We start from the raw sequence: 7,024 nt of genomic DNA, 5'->3' as shown, positions 1-7,024 counted from the left end.
TTAAACAATAGCCTGCAGTGAAAATATAAAAGTCTGCAGATTGATACAAAAATCTTCAATAAATTTGACATAGAAATGTAGTATGTATATATTTTAAATGATCAAAAATATTGAAGGCTTGTGTATAAATTGGCTGGCATAGGCTTTGTTCTGCTAAATATTTGTAATCTGCAAAACATCTGCAGTGAAAATGCAAAATCTGCAGATTTACTAATATATATGCAGATCTGGCATCCTTTTAGTATTTCCCACAGGAAATTCATCCAAATGGTGTAAAAATACGGGGAAACAAGGCAAGATAGGTATTCAGAATATGGGGTTAAATGAGCAGCTTGCACTATTTTTGATTTTTTCAATAGTTAGAGGTACCAAATCATCGCGGCAATCGGCAGTAACGAATTGGAGATAAAAAGGAAGCATCCTATCATATAAAATTTTTTGACGAGAAAGGTCTATTCCTTTCCCAAATTTTCGGTTTCTCTTGTAACAGACTTTGCCGCATATACAAACAGACGTTACAGCTTGAAGAAAATTCTAAAAAAATCATCGCATACGATGTACTACCGACATCTTTTTTTTCAACTGAAGCTCCAAAAGTACACACCCTGCTTGCCAAATGCAAGATAATAAATGAAAGGTGGAACCACAGATAACAGACGTTTAGGCTAGAACAAAATTTCTTCAAAAACCTGTGTAAACTTTCAAATTGATAAACGTTAGAAATCCGTGTTTTACTATTGCCATCTGCGCAACTGTTTGCTACACGTGTTTGACAGCTGCACTCTAACTGCATTGTATCGATCACTGCGCCATCTTCAAACGTTTGCCAAACGTGTTTCAGAGGTCTAATTTATACGGAATTTCAGTAGCGGGTATTTACACACGATTCAAATCGAGCTTAAACGTCTGTTATCTGTGGTGGAACCTCGTATTGAAAATAATTTTTGTGTTTTCACAAAACTAGTTCACGTAAAAAAAAAGATGGCATTATACTCAAATGTTTAGTAGGTGGTTGTGTCTGAATATGTTTAATATTTTTATGATTCTAGTTCATAACTTGATGATACATTGATTTGTATTAACTTTATTGACTAAAACAAGTCAAAAATTGAACGATGTGCAACGACTTCCTTAAATTCTCGTCGTCTTATCGTGATATATTAGTCTTGAGCTTACCGTCGGATTTTTTGCACAGAGTCACGTGTATTATAGTTTTCTTAATTATTTCACGGACATGAATTGTGGCTAGGTGATGTATTTTTGGTGCTCAGCGCAGTTTCATTTAATTCCGAACATTACACTGAATCTTAACAAAAGAATAACAGGGTTACAGGTTCTAGTAGTTTCCTTGTATCTAATGCTCGCGCCCATGATACTGGTTGCTAGCAGTTGTACACAATAGGTCACATAGAAATTTCAAAACCAAGGAGCAGAGCGAATAGTCCATTAATAATAGTCTGCGTTCCTTGTAATTGTTTGCGTAAGTATATTAAGATTATGTGAAAAATAATTACTTCATGAACTATATCATGAACAGTTTCACGAGCTCGATTGGCGAATCGTGTCTAGTACACGAGCTCGAGTGTCATGAAACGGTTAAAAAATCGATGAATAATAAACTACGTTCCAGTGAAATTGATTACGTGCAAAGATTAGTATCAGGCACATAATCGTAACTATATCTTGAAAGTGGAAGTGTTTTTTTTTTTTGAATTTGTGGATCATTCCACGCGCACGAATGGTGAATTGTAACTTATATGCTGGCAACTATAACCAGTTGACGAAGCAAGAATGAATGCATGAATTATATTCCGAGTATCGTGTAATGATTTTTGAGAAAATATCAAGACTTTGTTAATTTTGTGATCTAATGCAAAACCAATAAAAACTAAAATGTGATAAATCATGAAACAGTTAATGTCGTATATTCGGACCATAAACAATGTTCCTAGATTTGTGGATAAAATTATGATTCAACAATTTTCGAGTTTACGAATTGTCGGCGTGAGAAAAAGGCGTGTCTACCTTTTGGCGTTTGTTAAAATTTACCGGCGGCAGCGGCGTGGCGCGGCGGCGCACAGGTCTAGGCCCACTTGATGATGTTTGATCCACTTGTAAATATTTACACACGAAGGATTGTATCACGCTGTGTCTAAAACCATTATTAACAAAAAAATTACCGTAAATTTAGCAGTACTCAAGCATCTCCTCAGTGAATTTCAAAATGATTCATCGAGAAATATGGCGATTTGAAATTTTATGACGCGTTTCATAAGGCTACCAGCAAACACCTACGGGTTTGGTCCTACCTTTATAAACAAAAAAAATTGTCTACTTATTTGGTACTTGACATTTGAAAGATATAGTAATCATACAAAATACAATCAGCGCACACGACGTCGCATCGTATTCTCTGGACGGTGCTTTCTTCATAATCATCATCGTCGTCATCATCATATGGAGATGGCGACGAAACGGCAAGCGGCTAAAAGCGCTTGAATCAGCAAATCGACGGAACCAGCTCGAGGTTTAAAACAACTCTGTAAATAAATGTGAAATAAAATTAAATCAGTTCCCTTCTGGACACTCGAAGAGAATATGTTTCATTTGAAACCCAATATCACATATCTAAGAACGGCATTGGGTTCGGGCCAATGCCGTAGTTCATACGGTGATAGATTCCTCGAGACCGGGTTCGCGCCGATGAGGGATCAATCATAATCAACAATAATCATTTTGGTGACCCCGACGTGATCGGGTGCGTGCGAAGAAAAGTGATCCGAATGACAAATTAGCGTGAAAAAAGGCCGCTTACTGCGGAAAACTTATGAAAATGAGCGAGCAGGGCAATCTAAATATGTTATTTACGAAGTGCATGCTATTAATGCATGACACTTGACATTTGAAAGATATAGTAATCAAGTATATCCCCTGCAAGTTTGAAAGTATTTCATTGACGGAGTAGAAAGTGCGATTTGAATGCGGTATGCGGCCATAGATGGGTTTTCTACCAGATTTCAAGCATGAAGCCATGTTTGTCCATTGACTATTTAGATCGTTTATACGTGTCGCTGTTTTAAAGAAAAACCGAACCATTGAATTACACAAATATAATGTACAAAAGGTGTTATTTATATGGTGCGCTGAAAAAATATGAAAGTAGGATTACATACCTCAAACAATAGACAACATAATTATTTTCAACTACAGTGACACAATCTCATATTCGTACACCTCTAGTGTATATGTTTAATATTGTTTCATAAATGTTTGCGCTATTTAATTGGTATTGTTTTGTAAATGTGGTAGTATAATCATCATCTGTCATTTTCTTATCATTTGTAATCTAAAGTGTGCAAGTTTCCATACACTATACATAAAAAATCATTACTTGACGTGAAAATGGCACAATTTCATATTCGAACGCTTTTGAAAAGTCAATTAATTTGTCAATTTTAAGACCTGTTATTTCTTTATTTTTCGTTTTATTTAGAAAAATAGATTTTATGACTACAGAAAAGTGTTCATTGGCACAGTAAGTTATAGTATTCTTAATGAAAATTAACGATGAAACGTCTACTTGTTCAATAATGAAAAAATAATTAGAATCGGTCAACAAATCATTGAAATATGGCCTTTTGAAGTAAACATTCCGACTTTTATCCATTTTTTTAATATACACATTATATTTAACGTTTGGTAGACAACCCTATTCTCATATTTTTTCAGTGTACCATATAAATAACACCTTTTGTATTTGGATTTGGATCATTTTGAAATTCACTGAGAAGATGCTTAGATACTGTATCTTTCGAATGCCGTATGACAAATTTGTGGTCATTTTTTTTGTTAATAACGGTTTTAGGAACACCGTGAAAACAATTAGAATCAGTCAACAAGCTCCTGAGATAAGGCCTTTTTAAGTAAACATTTCAACATTTATTCAAATTTTTTAATCTACACGACATTTGAACACCATTTGTGATGTAAAATTGTGTGCTGAATTCGAAAATGAAGTCCAAAAAAAATTACAGCAGAACTGTTTTCTATGCATCTGCTCGCGTCACTAAATATTGTCACTTTTATTTTATAAATGAATTTAACAACAGAATTTGACATTCAGATCACTGAAAACCATTCGATGAAGAAATTAACAATACAAATTCCTGTTTTCCTAATTAGTTGATTTCAACAGAAAAATGAAAAACGTAACTATTTTTTTCTTAATTTTGCGAGATTCTCAAATAATAGTTATTGAAAATAATTATTGATTTTGATTCAAGACGCACTAAATACGAAATGACAGTAAAGTAGCCAAGATGCACACCTTACTGAAATACATCAAGTTAGCGACAGCAGCTATGTTCATACCCGGTCAAACCATTCGGAGTTTGATTCAGAATCCTGAATGGAGTCAGTATGGATTCCAAATCAAATGCAACAACCGATTCTGAGTCGGAATCGGTTGTTGCATTTGACTTGGAATCCATAATGACTCCATTAAGAAATCCGAACCGGTTCCGGAATGAGTTTAACTGGTTACACGCTGGGCATAACGGTTATGCAGGTAGGTAGTTGTCCCAGCTTGGAAAACTTGTTTTAGTCTGGACGCAACTACCTGAACCAGTACACAAAACGCAGAAATTCAACTGTCCTTAATTTGGTTTTACCTAGTTTTTCCTTAAAAACATTTCAATAAAGGGATGTGGTGTGACACAAAGTAAAGCACCACCCCACGACAATGTTGCAGCAAACAAACGAAAAGCGCTATATCGTAGCGTTTTCAAAACAATCGAAATGCCCATTCTCAGCATAAACGGGTACCACAAACATCCGCATTGGAGGGCCATAAAAAGTATGCGCGTCGCCATCGCTCTGCAACAGTTCTCCAATTTCAACGAAGTACGCAACTCAACACGATGTGGCCGTTCGGAGACGACGTGATCATACAAAATACAATCAGCGCACACGACGTCGCATCGTATTCTCTGGACGGTGCTTTCTTCATAATCATCATCGTCGTCATCATCATATGGAGATGGCGACGAAACGGCAAGCGGCTAAAAGCGCTTGAATCAGCAAATCGACGGAACCAGCTCGAGGTTTAAAACAACTCTGTAAATAAATGTGAAATAAAATTAAATCAGTTCCCTTCTGGACACTCGAAGAGAATATGTTTCATTTGAAACCCAATATCACATATCTAAGAACGGCATTGGGTTCGGGCCAATGCCGTAGTTCATACGGTGATAGATTCCTCGAGACCGGGTTCGCGCCGATGAGGGATCAATCATAATCAACAATAATCATTTTGGTGACCCCGACGTGATCGGGTGCGTGCGAAGAAAAGTGATCCGAATGACAAATTAGTGTGAAAAAAGGCCGCTTACTGCGGAAAACTTATGAAAATGAGCGAGCAGGGCAATCTAAATATGTTATTTACGAAGTGCATGCTATTAATGCATGACACTCTCAACAGAGTGAAAGCATCTCCCGTGTCCACTACGGAAGCGTGGGCATTAATTAAGTTAACCGAAACCCATTTCGAGATGGCATCCGGCGCGGCCATCCGCGGAAAAATGGGATTTGTATACAAAAGCTCGCTGGTAAATCCAAGAAACTCTATCATCGACCAAATTGAGTGGAATATAGTGCGGAATATTCCCACTCAGCCGCCGCCAGCTACTAACGAAAGTGAGCCTTAGGAGGCTAAATACGACACATAGTGCGAGGTGGCATCAGACCACCCCATCGAAGTGAATGAATTGAATAACAAATGCTTTGAATTGCCGGCCGGGTGCGGACCGTGCAACGAACAAAGAACACGTCGGCAAGTGAATTAAGTGCTGCGTGAAATAGTGCTGCTCAATCATGAGCCAGTGAATCACTGCCTCAGTGCAGTCCGTGTGTGGGGTGGCACGAAACCACCCACCTAACTTAATGAGCTGCCGCCCGAGTGCGGTGGATGTAACCAAATCAAGTGCGCCGGCACGCAAAAGCCGTGTGTAATAGTGCTGCTTGTCTCGCGAGCCAGTGACAACGAAGCGAAAACCCGTCGGCATAGTGCTACAAATTGCCGGCGGAGTGAACTAAGTGACGAAAAGTCCTCCTAAGCAGAGGTTAAATAACACAGTGCTAACGAAGAACAATAACGATGAGTGAAATTGAACAAGAACGTGCCGAAACGGCGGACGTTTTAAAAAATCAATTGACCGCTCTTGAGGGCAGTCTGAAGAATATTTACGACGAAGCGGTTCGGTTGGCGAAGGTGAAGACCAGCCACCGCAAATTGAAGTGAAAACGCGCATTGCAATGCTAGACGGCCTGTATGCGCAGGCGTCCAGCGTACTTCTCAAACTCGAAGGCATTGGTGGGCCCTCAAAAAGGAGGGCGCCTCTAATGGCCTCCTACCTGCGAGTCAAGGTAAGTTTCGAAAACCTTTTAAACACGAACCAGTCGGGACAAATGATGCAAGTCCCACTCGACCAGACGATGAACCCTACGGCGCGTGCAGATCATTTACCAAGAATCGAGCTGCCGCGATTTACCGGCTCGCCCACTGAGTGGCTAGCCTTCAAAACAACCCCAGTGCCAAGGCAATAATGGCACTTATCGATGCGGTGGACACGACGGTCCATGCCGCAAAGCAAATAACGAACGAAGGCAGCGGGCTCGATTGCGTCGCAAACGGGTTAATCGTCAGTGTCGTCAAAAGCAAGTTAGACGATGCTACCGTCTCAAAATTGGAAGAACGATTAGATATTCACAAGGTCTATCCATGGGTCGAGTTCAAAACTGAACTCGAAAGACGTGCCAACCAACTGGCATGTCAGCCGCACGACGAAGGGCAAAACAAGCCCCGATAACCAATGAAGACTGCAGCTTTGGCTAGCACCATGGTGGTGGATTCACGCTCATGTTTCGGATGTAGTGAAAGCGGACATACTATCTATTCGTGTCCAAGCTACGCCAATCTCAGCGTCCCCCAGAGGAAACAATTAGTATCGAAAGAAGGACGATGCTT

This window comes from Topomyia yanbarensis, chromosome 3 (genome assembly GCF_030247195.1).
Source record: "Topomyia yanbarensis strain Yona2022 chromosome 3, ASM3024719v1, whole genome shotgun sequence".
Classification (NCBI taxonomy): domain Eukaryota; kingdom Metazoa; phylum Arthropoda; class Insecta; order Diptera; family Culicidae; genus Topomyia; species Topomyia yanbarensis.
The sequence above is the reverse complement of the archived record's forward strand: the minus strand, read 5'-3'. Positions refer to the sequence as shown.